This window comes from Dipodomys merriami, unplaced genomic scaffold (genome assembly GCF_024711535.1).
Source record: "Dipodomys merriami isolate MVZ:Mamm:240054 unplaced genomic scaffold, mDipMer1.0.p SCAF_10, whole genome shotgun sequence".
In the NCBI taxonomy this organism is placed as follows: Eukaryota; Metazoa; Chordata; class Mammalia; order Rodentia; family Heteromyidae; genus Dipodomys; species Dipodomys merriami.
Window position 1 is genome coordinate 40054418 of NW_027202271.1, and position 14104 is coordinate 40068521.

The 14104-nt window shown below is 35.5% G+C and overlaps 1 protein-coding gene and 1 long non-coding RNA gene across 3 annotated transcripts in view; one reads left to right on the forward strand and one right to left on the reverse strand.

Moving 5' to 3' along the window:
* Mgat4c (MGAT4 family member C) overlaps window positions 1–14104 on the reverse strand; it is a 180788-nt gene that overhangs the window by 16795 nt on the left and 149889 nt on the right. The window contains exon 1 of one of the 2 annotated variants that reach the window (XM_069989430.1): window positions 2595–2832. The exons of the other annotated variant lie outside the window; for it this stretch is intronic. The gene's annotated coding sequence lies outside the window, so the exon portion shown is untranslated. Of the gene's footprint in view, window positions 1–2594; window positions 2833–14104 lie in introns of those variants that run through there. 2 annotated transcript variants of the gene reach the window in all.
* LOC138804922 (uncharacterized) lies at window positions 3005–11249 on the forward strand. Its single transcript, XR_011365382.1, has 3 exons — window positions 3005–3096; window positions 4090–4231; window positions 10584–11249. It is a non-coding gene; the product is annotated as an uncharacterized lncRNA (long non-coding RNA).

A 14104-nucleotide genomic window follows, 5' to 3' on the forward strand; every position in this document is an offset into this window, starting at 1 on the left:
AGGCAATCTACAAATTCCCAATGTCAATAAACTGGAAATCATTTTTCAGATTGCTACAGTTACTGCCCATCCTTATTTCACTATATAAAGAATTCTTGAGCTAGCTAGTCTAAAACTCATCCTAACTTGTCTCTTTATGCAATAAAAAATTTGGATTTATAACTATTAATACTTGTTTTCTATTTTCACAAAAACTTACCCTTATTCTGACTATAGACATCAAGAGGCAAATACCTCCAATCTAACAAAATTTCTCAACAGATTAGTCAGCAGGGTTTTTATAAAAAAATCATCAAGAAATGTGAATATGTTGTTCAAAAGAAAAAAAAGATTGTTTCTTCTTCTATGTTTGAGAGACTAACAAAGAATCTTTCTGTGTTGGACAATTTTATAGGTCAAGTTCTGTTTTCCTGAGGAATACCTAAGTAAATAGTGAAGTTGTATTTTGATATATCTGTGTGTCTGGTGAAGATTAGTATCCAAGTTGTTAGTTGGAGAATCGCTGGGTGGTGAATGAGCACCATTCAGTTATTACAGGTGAATATAGAACAAAAAAGCCAGAAAATGTCAATTCACAGTCTCTTGCTTTTGTAACTCTCATCTTTTCTTAACTTTTACCATCAAAGCTCCAGACTTTCTAGTCTTTGGCCTCTGAAACTTGGACCAGTTTCTCTTGTGGTTCAGCCAATCTCTGGTTTCAGGAGGTTTCCGCATCCTGAGGTTCTAACTTATAGTCAGAAGCATCCTGTTACAAGATTGTTTGCCAAACTTTATTTTCTTAAAAATAAATTGTTTCACTGTTGCATTGCTTCTTGCATTACTGTTGGGACATCACATTCTACTTGATCTTGTCTTTTATGATTTAGAAAACATATATGGGTACATTGCATGGCTTAGAGGAATGTAAAATATATCTCTCTTGGATATTTCTTGACGTTTCCTGATGTTTTTCAAGTATGCAGAAATTATTGGGTAAAGTTTAGCAGATTATAAATTATTAGGTATACTTAATTGTAGACCAAATTTTTAAACAGATTAATGATGTAAGAATACTGTGTATTCCAGACAATGCAGAACTATAACCATCTAAAAAATTGGAGATTCAATTAGAGACAGAACAAATTTATACCTACACTATTTAGATAATAAAATCAAAGTGTATTATTTAAGACAGGTGACAGAAGCAAAAGAGATAAAATGATATTAGTAGCATAATTTAAAAAGTATTAGTAAAAACAATTACTGAAACAAAGGAACAAAACATTCTAACTTAAGAGAAATATACCTGCAAAATTACCACATAAGAAAATATGTAAATACACATTAGTTAAAAATATATATTCTAACTAAGAGATATGAGACAAACTCATCAGCAATATCAACAAATTTTTACAAATATATGATTTGGTGAACACACACACACACACACACACATACACACATACCAACATACAAACTCTAACTCCCGGAGGCATAAATGAATCATATCTAAACCAAACTAAATCACAAAGGCTAGTGATAATAGAATAAACAAAGCGTGTTCATCACAGGAAATGAAAAATCATGATTTCAATACTGATTTAAAATACATATATTTATATGTATATGGAATACATTTATATATATAAATATATGTATATAATATGAATAAAATACATATGTGTGTATATGTATATGCATATTACAAACTAAAATTCTCTGGCCCGAATACAAGTAAAATTGGTAGGCTTGGCTCGCTAAGACTTAATTATTATTATCTATGAATATATGGCCAAACATATTCATATATGAAATAGCTCCTAGAATTTTACATGTCTAAATGCAATTTGTAAATTTTAATGAGTGGGTAATACATATATTTGCTATTATACACATATAACACATTGTATTTACTTACTTTGAAGCAAGAACTTTAGTGAGAGGATACTTTCATCTCTCACTTTTTTGATACTGGTCCTACCTGAATTCTGTTAAGTTTGTAAAGTACCACAAAAGAAAAATAGAAGGCTTTCTAATAAATGCCTTTCTTGGAAGTGGTGCTGTGGCTCAAGCAGTAGAGTGCTCTCCTTGAGCTAAAGAGCTGAGGGATAGTGCCCAAGCCCAGAGTTCAAGCCCCACGACCAATAAAAACAAATAAAACAAAACAAAACAAACAAATTCCTTTGTCTGCTCCTCTTGTAAATTTTTCAGCCTCATCCTCTGTCTAACCTTCTCTTTGTTTTCTTTTTTTCAATAAGTTTTTTTTATTGTGAAAATACTGTACAGAGGGGTTACAGTTACATTAGCAAGGAAATGAGTATATTTCTTTTTTTTGGGGGGGTCCAGTTGTGGGGCCTGAACTCTGGGCCTGGGGGCTGTCCCTCAGCTCTTCAGCTCAAGGCTAGTGCTCTACCACAGAGCCACTCCGGCTTTTTCAGACACAGGGGATCTAAAGCTGCAGGACGGTTTGCCCTTCCAGCCTTTTCTTCTTCCACACTCTCCTTTCTATTGGGTTCAGTTTACGGATCTCCCAGTATCCTTCTAAATATCTGACCATTTCCTATTGATGCATGGGACAAGCCTTCCAACCCTTCCTCTCTATTCCAACCTCTCACCTGCTCCAAGGTCTTCTTTCTGGTGTGACTTCCAGAAAGTTCACGTGGATGTTTTCCTTAACCTCAGCGATCAATATTGATGGTTCAGGCACCCTGTCGGCTCTTTATCCTATCCTTCCTAAGAATTCATACTCTACACCTGAAAAAAAAAGAAAGCTGGTTTTGGAAACTCCATCCCTAAACCGAGGAGGAGGCAGGCGTGCAGCCGAGGCGGGTTCAGGATGTGCGTATGTCTGGAGGCCTGTTGCCCATGTTTGCCTGGCCATGTTCATGGGGCACGCATAATAATCAGTTGTGACACAAGGCTTGAATCAAGATGTCTGTCTCTATGCAGATGAACTCAGCTCAGCTCAGCTGCCAACATGGCAGCATTACAGTTTAGCGACCGTCTCAGCCCTCTTTCAGCGACACTGTGGGGGAAGGAGAGCCTTTCACACTGGGGCTGCTCTGACCGTCTGGATCTAAGATGTGGGCAACGAAAGCTACCCACGAACTAAACCAGGTGAATCCTTTTGTGAACTATGCTTTGCACCCAGGGGAGTAAGGAACCTAAAACTCTCCAAAACTCTTTTATTAGCAGCACACTTGTGGCTCACTAATCCTAGCTACCTCGGGTGCTGAGATCTGAGGATTGAGGATTGAGCCCTGGCAGGAAAGTCTATGAGACTTTTATATCCAGTTATCCACCAAGAAGTTGCTAGTGGAGCTGTGGCTCAAGTGGTAGAGTGCTAGCCTTGAGGAAAAACAAAAAGAGACAGTGTCAGGGCCACTTCCAGACCCAGAACAGGCACAAAAAACAACCAAACAACAACAAATAACACACACACACACACACACACACACACACACACACATATACATACATACATACAAACACACACACACACATATACATACATACACATACATATATGTATCTGCAAAGAGCTTTGTACTGTTTGTCCGGACACAGTGATACTCTGAGGAGAAAGTGATATTCTGAGGAGAATTTAGGAGCAATTATTCAGGTAGGAGATTCAGAGGGTCTCCACTGAAAGATCTGAGACCCTAAGGAAAAGAGCACAGGGGACTGGGCAAAGCGGAGGTTGGTGGAGGACCAGGTAACAGAGTAAGGAAACGAGTGAATTCTCCAAATGTACGCGGTTTGACATTTGATTCTAGCTGTTAGCTTTAGACGCCAGTATTTTGCAAGGCTAACCACAGGTATCCTGCTTCTGTGTTTGCTACCTTGCTCGGCTGCAGCCTGAAAAAGCCAACCACAAATGTCTTGCTTCTGTTCTGTGAAAAATTAAAGTAGGCCACTTGCGTGTTGTGCTTTTTGCCTATAAAACCTGAGCTGGTTTTCAGCAGGGGTACTACTCTTTGTTCCTTGACAGAGTAATAAAATATCCTAGCTTGATTGACTGTGTGTCTGGATCTCATCCTTGGATTCAGGAAAATTTTCTGGATATAACATCCACAGGTGTTTTTTTGTTGTTTGTGTTTTTGTTTTTAGTTTTGTTTTGAAATGAAATCTACTGTTTCTTCATCCTGTATGCCACTAATACTTCAGATGAAAAAATCAAAACTTGTTCTTTTACAACATGCAGAAAGTTGTTTTACATTTAATAAGAAGACAAAAAGGAGAAGCAAAACAGGTAATTGGTAATTATTTACATTACTATCATTATTACTGTTACATTAAAACTGAGATAAAGACTGGCTAGATTTTATAAAAGGCATATGATTCAGGGACCAATAATCTTTTTTTATCTAGTGAGCCATTTACTTGTCTCCACACCTAATACCTATAAACATATGTACAGACATATACTTTGCCATTTAAACACTACACACACACACACACACACACACACATATATATATAAATATATATATCATTTATTTCAAACCAATGTTCTTGAAAGCAGATGCAGTATTTGTGTTACAAACTGTATTCTATTTCTCCTTGGAAAGACCAGTGTGAAAATTTGTTTGGCTCAGCTCAAGAAAAATATTCATTTATTAAGGAGTGGATACCGATTTAAAATGACAAATGAATTATTACACTATAGGGCTGTTTCCTTAGAATGCATTCACTGTGCATCTGACCAAAAATCCTCATGTTTCTAGAATATTAGTTGACTACTTGACACAAATTGCCAAATGTTAATGAGCCTAGCACTCTCTTGGAAGCTATTCCAAGTAAAATCCCACTTCTCTAAAGCAAAACTCTTCTATGGTCTTACAAAGTTTTTAATGAAAAGAAAACCAAATTCCTACCCATATAAATAAATATGGCTGCATTGGTCTAGCCAAAGGCACAGAGTTGTAAGTTATTCTTTATTCAGTAGTCTGCATTAAAATGGAGAGAATGCAAAAGCAAATTACACCTTCTAAATAACACAGGCTTCTATCCAAAATTAACCTTACATCAAAGAAACGTGAAAAGAGAATTGTCAGCCATCGTTCATTTGTCCAACATGTGCCACTATGTGTGTCTGACTTGCTTGACTTGCTTTTTAAAATGCTTTCCCAATTTGTTTTCCTACTTTGCTTTGTGGAAGGCTAAATATGCCCTCAAGGCAGTACTTTCAATACTTTCTGATGAATAGACAGGATGTTGATGACATGGCAAAAGCTTCAGTAAGGTTTTACAAAACATGATTATCATTATATTTTATACAAAAGTCTGCTGTATTGATAGGAGTCAATGGAATTGTTGATTTTTTCTATGTTACTTTTTTTTTTACAATCACAAGTTGTATTGTCTATTTCTAGCAATAAATGATAGTGAAAAATGAAAGCTAGTCTAATCCATAGGGTTTCCAGCAATGCCTAGCAAGATTTATTTTCTGGCTCATTTTCAGCTTCAGCACAGATAGAAAATGTTAGTCTGAGTAGTTAGGCATTTCTATGCCACTGACAATAAAATAGTAAAAACAAAACAAAACCAAACCAAGCAAAAAACATAGCTGAGAGCTGGAAGCACAGGATTGTGGTTCTATGCCAGCTGGAGCAGAAAATCCATCAGATCCCATCTTAGTGGAAGAAATGGTATGGTATTTGCCTGTCCTTCCAGGGGGCTCAAAGCCTAACAAGGGTCCATCAAGGCCAGAGTGTGCCTGGGTAGGAAATAAGACCTATCTCAAAGCTACTCAGCAGACTGAGATAGGAGGATTGCTTTTCAAAGCCAGCCTGGCAAAAAAGTCCCCATGAGACTCTTCTCTCCAATTAACCACTCAAACACTGGAAGTGGCACTGTTGCTCAAGTGGTAGAGGGCTAACCTTGAGCACAAAGAGGCTTAGGGGCAGTGCGTAGGCCCTGAGTTCAAGCCCCACAACTGACCCAAAAAAGTGCATAAGATCCTGAGTTCAATCTCCAGTCCTACTAAAAAGAAAAAAAATACAATGAAATATGAAATTAGAGTCGGGAAGGAACACTTGACCTTTTTCAGCATTAAAGCGAAAGAAATGCTACGCCTTCTTTACCAAATCTCCTTTTAGTATAGCATTTTCTTTTTAAATTTCTATTGTTGATCTTTGTGCAGAGAAAGGGCTTGGCCAGACTGGATAGTAGCAAATCCTAAAGATAATTTAGCAGAAATGATAAGGAACACTAATCACAGTGGTTGTGGTTTTAAGTTGTGACTGAGGGAAAAAGGAAGACTACAGATCAAAATAAGTGATTCAAAGACATGATAAAGGACTTTTGTTGTTGTTGCTGTTAAACTGCACACAAAATTTACAAGGTAGATAGGCATATACTTTCACTAGTCTCTTTTCTGTTGCTGTAGAGAAATATCTAAGGTAGTAGTAAAGGTGTATTTAGCTCAGTAATTATAGAAACTCTTTTTATTTGGCCTTTAGTGAGGTCTGCCACTGTATGATATCATAATGGACAGAGTGCATTTTTCTGTGCTCCTTTAGAGGGAAATTACACCTTAGTCATGTTTATATGCCAACTTAGTGGACAAAATAATTTTGTTGGATGGATAAAGGATGTGAAATATTTTAATTAAATATATAAAAGTCACTATTTCCTTTATTCAAGTTATCAAATATATATATAAAGATATAAAAAATATCTCACCCATGATTTTTTATTTTTCAATTCCTCTACATAGGATTAGGATTAAGCTATATTAACACTGAGCTATATTACCTGGCAGCTTTGGCAGCCTTGTGTCACTTAGCTCATTCTTCAGATAATAACGGAATCAAGACTTCATTTTTCCTCCTAGTTGCCATACGTAGGTTATGAAGTGGTTTTTCAATAAAAAATTCATTTTTAAAAAGATATATTAACTTAGATTTATTACAAGTTCCTTAAATGTAATTTTATATCAGCTTTTCGGTCTCTCCTCTTTCATGTCCCTGTGGATAGAATTACTTTATTGATTAGGGAGCTATGGTCTGAGTACATATTGAAAACCTATAATGAAAAACTCATTTTAGGAAGAAATTAATATTTTCAACAGTGAAAAACAATTTCTCTATGTTCATCTTGTAATCTATTTTGCATTATTTCCCACAGGGTACCCAAACATCACTGATTCGTGAAATTATGTAGATAATCAATTAAAATGGAAGAATTACATAAAATTCCTCTCTCCAAGGATAACCTCTAGTGGTTCTGTATTAAAATACTTACATTTCTCTATCCAATATCTAAAGATACCACTGAAGAATTAAAGTAGAATGCAAATGTATCCAGTATTGAAAATCCACACAGGGTTTCCATATACTGTTTCATGAAGTTTATAATTCATTAGTTAATGTGGCTCTCAATAGAAGCTACAAAAATCAAGATTCAAAATTGTATGGAAACTTACTATGAAAGTACTGTTGTAAGACATCTTTATGATACTTAAGAGTCAACCCCTGAGTCTTAACCACCTCCTACCACTTTTTGCCTTACTATTTTTGAATTAGGACCACACTTTTTCCCCAAGCCAGTGTGTCCTCTGATCTTTCCATCTGTGATTCCTGGTGTCACTGGTGATAAGGGGCACACATCCCTGTACTCAGCCATTGTGCTTTGCCCGTAGCTTGGATAATAAGCAAGGGTCACCACACTCAGCCCTACTTTGAGGTAAGGTCTTAGAAAAAATGTTTTTGGTGCTCAGGCTGGAATCAAACCATGATTATCTGATTTCTGCTCTTCAAGCAGCTAGGGTTATTGGTTTGAGTCAACAGACACTGGTTGTGGGATATTTTTTACCTCTCTCAACTGCTTGTTTGGAGGTTTTTTGTTGTTTTTTTTTTTTATTTCGGTACTAGGTAATGAACAGAGGGCCTGGGTACTATACCTGAACTTTTTGTGTTCAAGGCTAGTGCTTTAACACTTGAGACACAGCTTTATTTCCAGCTGTTTTAGTAATTAATTGGGGATAAGACTCTGACGGACTTTCTTGCCCAGGCTGGCTTTGAACCATGGTCCTTAGATCTCTGCTTTCTGAGAAGCAAGGAATCCAGATATGAATCACTAGCTGGTGGCTCTTTATTAATCTTTTACTGTTCCTATGACTCAAATAAGTCATCACATATAAATGTTTATGTACATGCCTATGTATTAAGAAAAAGTAGATGATAATGAAAGTTTAATAAGATTTTCCAGACTTTTACAGATAGACTCAAACCAAAAATGTATCTATCCCAGAATAATGTGATTGTAGGCATTATGCTATATTTTTTCTCTTCAAATAGTATATTCATTACTTTTATATATGTAGAATATATGTATATATATGTATAAATATACACAAAGATGAAGTCAGAACATTGATATCTACATACACACATATGTATACATATTGATATATACACATATACACACATCACAAAGTCTGCAAAATCATCTACTATGACCCCTGAATAACTGAGTTAGGGAAGAAGGCTGTTTATGGTACCATAAAAATATTCTGCAGCTGTGATATTCATGTTACCTGTTACATAAGAATTTAAATATATTGTTAAAAATGGAAATGTCCAAGTGTGAATGCATATCATAATAAATCTGTTAGGCATATTTTATTATTTTATCATTCACAATATTTCAGACTCTTATGACTATCACTATGACTTTTTTACTATCATTTCCTATGAATCTGAATAATTCTAAAATTCACTTCACCTTTTAAAGACATATTTTAAGTAACAGTGATAGATTAAAATGGGCTTTCTAGTTTTCTTAGAAAAAAATCATGAAGTGCCTCTTATTCACCAATGTAAAATATTATAGATATTAATGACTTGCAAGCAATGTAATATTGGGTTTTATGTATTGTCTATAAAAATGTGGTTTTTTCATTCTTTATAACAAGGCAGTGTCAAACTCATTCTGTTAATACTTCATGTTTCAAATTCATCTGTTACACTAATTTACATATTTCTAAGATGTTCTATGTCACTTGAAATCTTGCAACATTCTACAGTTTCATCTGCTGATATCACAGTAAATATGTAGTGAATTTCTTGTCATATTTTTGTCCCGCTATTTACCAGAACCCACATCCATCACCATCCTGAATGTCTGCCCACATATTCTAAACTTGGTGGGGGACTGGTGGCTCATTCTTGTAAGCCCAGATTCTCAGAATACTGATATTAGAGCATCAGTCAATCAAGAAATTTGAGCAAGAGTGAAGCTCTGATTTTTTTTGCTAGTCCTTGGGCTTGAATTCATTGTGTTGGCACTGTCCTTGAGCTTCTTTTGCTAAAGGCTAACACTCTACCACTTGAGCCACAGCACCACTTGCAGCTTTTTCTGTTTTTGTGGTACTGAGGAATCAAATCTAGAGCTTCATGCATGCTAGGCTACAATTAAGCCACATTCTCAGCCCTGAGGTTCTGAATTTAATCTCCCAGTAGCTATTAGTTTTCCTCTGTCATAATTATAATAACTTTTAAACTTGTTTTTTCACTCAAACTTATGTCCCAAGTACATCTACAATGATTTTCTGCAGCATTTATTTGACCATGTGACTGACATTTGTAAAAGGACTTAAAAGTTGACTAAGTTATACTTTTTAATGTACAGAAATGTAAATATTAGATTTAGATGATTTCTATTATCATAAACACCACATAGATAAATACATAAATACCACATATATTTTAGTATAAATTAACAGAACAAATGCAAGTAAAGGCAATGTTGATGCTGGGTGCCATTGGTTCACACCTGTAATCAATCCTACCTACTCAGGAAGCTGAGATCTGAGGATGGCGGTTCAAAGCCAACCTAGGCAAGAAAAACCGTAAGACTCTTATCTCCAATAAACCACCAGAAAACTGGAAGTGGTGCTGTGGCTCAAGTGGTAGGTGAGCTTTGAGCTGAAGAGCTGAGGGACAGTGTCCAGGCCCAGAGATCAAGTCCCACACCCCCCCCTCCCCCCAAAAAAGACAACAGTGAGATTGAATCTACCTTAGAATGGCAGAATGGGAATCATGATGAAAATGAACCAAAAATGCCTGCAAGACTGTGGGGAAAGTACATTCTTCTGGAGCTCAAGGTCTCTCATTTGGTAGGCTTGTGCTCTTCTACTTGAGTTATGGCTCCAGCACTCTTTTTGCAGGTTATTTTAGATATGGACTCTAATAAACTTTTCTTATAGAAAACTGCATAGACCTACATCTTAGTTTTCAGACTAAGTAGACTTATACTTAAAGTGTAAGCCACTTATCTGGTGGAAAAAGTGCACTCTTAAACACTGTTGGTGAGAATGTAAATTAGTTAATTCACTATGTAATTCAGTAAGGAGATTTCTTAAAGAATAAAAATAGGAGTACCATGTAATCCTCCTGTACCATATGTCCAGAGGGATGTAAATATCATAGAATAGAGCTACTTTATAATCATATTGTTAACACTTCACAATAGCCAAGAAATAACAACAACCTAGTTGTTCATCAATAGATAAATAGATAAAGAAAATATGTATGTACATATTTAACAGATTATTTTAGTTATATTGGTTATAAAGACCAATGAACTTTTTTTTGCAGGAAAATGGATGGAGGTCATACATTAATTGAAAAAGTAAGTTGGAGATTATATATTAAGTGAAATATGCAAGAATTGGCAAGAAAAGTATCATGGTTTTCTTCATATGCAAAATATAAATGTAAGAACATGACATAAATGTGAACAGGAGATTACAGAGAAAACCAGTATTAAGGAGTAAGAGTATAAGATGAGAGTCATGGAAAGGTGAATATAATTGAAGTACTTTATATTCGTGCATAAAAATAGAATAATTAAACCCATTAAAATTGGAAGAAAAGGTAGGGAAAAATAGGACGAATATATGAAGATAAAGTTAGTGAAATGCATAATTTCAAAAATGAAAATATCACATTAAAAACCCATTATATAATTAATATATGCTAATAAATTAGAGAAGGCTGAGATCTAAGGATTGCACTTCAAAGACAATCTGGGCTTACATTCAATTAATCACCAGAAAAGTGGAAGTGGTGCTGTGGCTCAAGTGGTAGAACACTTGCCTTGATCTGAAGAGCTTAGGGACAGTCTCAAGCCCAGAGTTCAAGCCCCACAAGTAACAAAAAACAAAACAAACAAGTAAAAAAAGAGTCATAATTGTCATAGTCATTTTATATGTCAAGATTATTGAGATTAAATGATTTTATTCAAGGTATATAAATGCTAATAGTGCTAGAATTCAAACCAGAAAGCTTTTTATGAACCCAGAATTCTTAGAGAAACAAAAAAGCAAAAACAAAAACAAAACTGTACCTTCTTTTTGGACTTGATGAAACTATTAACCTATCAATTCTTAAGTAGACATTGAGAAATTTCTCAAAGCTAATTTTGACAAAGAATTAAAATGGAGCTACCAATTTACAGATACCTTTTGGAAAAATTGCATTAATAATAAAATTTTAAAAGGCAGATATTGACAATTATATCTATTTTTATTTGAAGTTATATTTTATTTGAATAGCTATGAATCTATAATACATTTATAAACACAATTGAATCAACTAAACAAAAAATCATTTTGGCAATGCACTGGTCCTTGGCTGAAGGCGGAACCTGCTTATGTTCTCTAGCAAGCAGTTGAATGAGCCCAACCTGTGTCCCAGGCAGGAGTCCAAGCTGTCTAAACTACATGTCCCTGATTGAAGTCAGGAACTGAGTGCACGCCTCAGTGGAGGGTGGAGGGTGTTTTCCTACCATAATCAAACAAGAATTAGCCCTATGTGGGTCAGACAAGCAGCTGGAGGTCAGATTCTCCCCTAACAGAACTTAGACCAGGTAAAGAGCCCTTAGCCAACCCACAGCAAAGAGCAAGCTTCATCAATTGATCCAGGAAGCAACCCAGAACCAAGCAGAGATAGCCACTAATTGACCAAAATAGTCAGAGTTTGGGATTGGTCTCCAATAATCCCTGAATATCCATGCAAAAATCACAGCAAAAAATTACAAGATTGATCAATAGCCAAGATAGCAAAGTATCCCCAAAGGCCAGCAGTGTTCCCCCATGACTCCCCCCTCCCCCCCCCCCCCCCCCCCCGCCACTGCCTGGGGAAGAAATCCAGTGAAAGTGAAGAAGAAATGGAAAACAAACACTATATCCAGAGAGAATAGAGGCAATGACTCAAGAATTAAAGTGAAAAATGGATCAGAAATTTAAATAACAAAAAAGTAAACTATTGATATCTACAGAGATACAGGCTTTCAACAAAAGATGCAGGACACACCTCGATAAAAGATGGGATTAATACTCTGACAACCGACATGGAAATCATAAATGGTTCAATTTCCTCCATGAAAACCACAATAGAAAGGATAGTAAATAAAGTGAATGAAATGGAAAATAGAATATTAGGTATTGAAGACAAAATGCAGCATCTGGGGAAAAAAAGTTACAGAAGTGGCAAAAAAAAAAAAAGAAAAGCTTTCAAAATATGCCAAAAGGAAGTCCAAGAACAAGGAGACAGTGCCAAGAAATTCAGCCATCATATAACTGGGGTGGGCAAAAGTGAGGAAATACCAGAATAAAGGAATAAAACACTTCTTCAACAAGATTATCACCAAAAAATTCCCCAATCTGAAAAGAGAAATTCTTACCTACATAACAGAAGTATACAGAACACCAAGCAGGGTCCCAGAAAAGAACACTTCTAGGCACATTATAGCAAAAATGATAGATCTGAATAATAAAGAAAAAATCCTGCATGCAGCAAAAACAAAGAAGGAGCTATACTGTAATGGGGAAAAATAAGAATCTCTGCAGATATCTCCACACAGACACTAAATGCAAGCAAAGCCTGGGAAAGTGCCATCTGAGCTCTGAGAACCAATAAGTGCCAACCCAGCAAAGATAACATTCACATTCAATGGAGAATCTAAAAAAAATTAATAGTAAAGAAAAACTAAATGAATTCATAAACAATAAGCCTGCACTAAAAAGAATATTAAGAGAGGGAATACAATCTGAAGAAAACAATCAAGATCAGGATTCTACATCAGACAGATACCACTTAGTAAGCACAAGAGGAAAGGAAAGAAGAAAAACTTAGGAAAGCAGGAAAGATAGGATAATGATATAATATAATAATGATATAATATTAATGGGCTTAATTTACCAAAAGAAAAAGAACTGAACATTGGATCAGAAGATAAGATCCATCCATTTGTTCCCTTCAAGAGACCCAGCTCACAGCCAAAGATTAAAAGCAAACACCAAGTGAAGGGATGGAGGATGATGTACCATGCAAGTGTTCCCAACAAAAAAGCAGGAGTTGTAATCCTGATAATAAACTTTTCTATTAAAGTCAATACAAAGAGATAGAGAAGGACACTACATATTAATATGGGGAACAATCCAAGAAGAGGATATAACCATTAGCAATTTATATTCTCCAAACTTTGGTGCACCCAAATATGTTAAGCAAATACTCTTAGACTTACAGAATAAAATAGATCCAAATACAATAACACTAGGAGACTTTAATACTCCACTCTCACCAAAGGACAGTCTACCCAGAGGATTGGCAAAGAAGCCTCTGAATTAAATGATGCCGTATCTCAAGTGGAATTAACTGACATCTACCGAGTTTTCCACCTAACAACAACCCAGGACACATTCTCAGCAGCCCATGGAACTTTCTCCAAAACAGGTCATATCATAGTTCATACAAGGAATTTAAACAAATACAAGATGATCGACATAATCCCCTGGATTCCATCTTATCACAGTGGAACCAAATTAGTTCTCAATAACAAAGCATACTGTAGAAATTACTCAAGCATATGGAAATTAAGCATCATACTTATGAGCAACACCTGGGTCACAGAAGAAATTAAAGGAGAAATTAAAAAATTCCTATAATTCAATGAAAATGATATACATCAAAAAGAAACCTGTGGGACACAGCTAAAGCAGTCCTGAGGGGCAAATTTATTGCTCTCAGTAAACACATCAAGGAAATAGAGACAGACCATGTAAATATTCTCATGATGCAACTAAAACTCTTAGAAAAGCAAGAAAAATTCTGAA